This window comes from Vombatus ursinus, unplaced genomic scaffold (genome assembly GCF_900497805.2).
Source record: "Vombatus ursinus unplaced genomic scaffold, bare-nosed wombat genome assembly UNPS02010193.1, whole genome shotgun sequence".
In the NCBI taxonomy this organism is placed as follows: Eukaryota; Metazoa; Chordata; class Mammalia; order Diprotodontia; family Vombatidae; genus Vombatus; species Vombatus ursinus.
This window is the reverse complement of record NW_020949971.1, coordinates 2393629-2393960: the sequence shown is the minus strand read 5'-3', so window position 1 is coordinate 2393960 and position 332 is coordinate 2393629. Positions and strand designations below refer to the sequence as shown.

Below are 332 nucleotides of genomic sequence, written 5' to 3'. Positions count from 1 at the left end.
CCCTTCTCTCCCCCCTTCTCTCTCCCCTCTCTCTCTCTCCTCTCCCCTCTCTTCTCCTGTCTTCTCTCCTCTCCTCCCTCTCCTTTGGCTTCTACAGGGCCCAGGTCAGTTGCTCCATATTGTCAGGTATTCCCTTTGGATTCCAGCCCTCTGTGTTGGGCACCCGTGTATTATTCCTGTTCCCTCCCCCTCCCTTAGGCAGCTCTCGACGGAGCAAGCTGTCCTGCAAGAGTCCCTGGAGAAGCCAAAGGAGAGGGAGGAGAGGAGAGAAGACAGGAGAAGAGAGGGGAGAGGAGAGAGAGAGAGGGGAGAGAGAAGGGGGGAGAGAAGGG

The 332-nt window shown here is 57.5% G+C and overlaps 1 protein-coding gene across 8 annotated transcripts in view; it reads left to right on the top strand.

Moving 5' to 3' along the window:
• Nucleotides 1-332, top strand: part of MTUS1 (microtubule associated scaffold protein 1) — a 128190-nt gene that overhangs the window by 125086 nt on the left and 2772 nt on the right. The gene's annotated exons all lie outside the window — the stretch shown is intronic.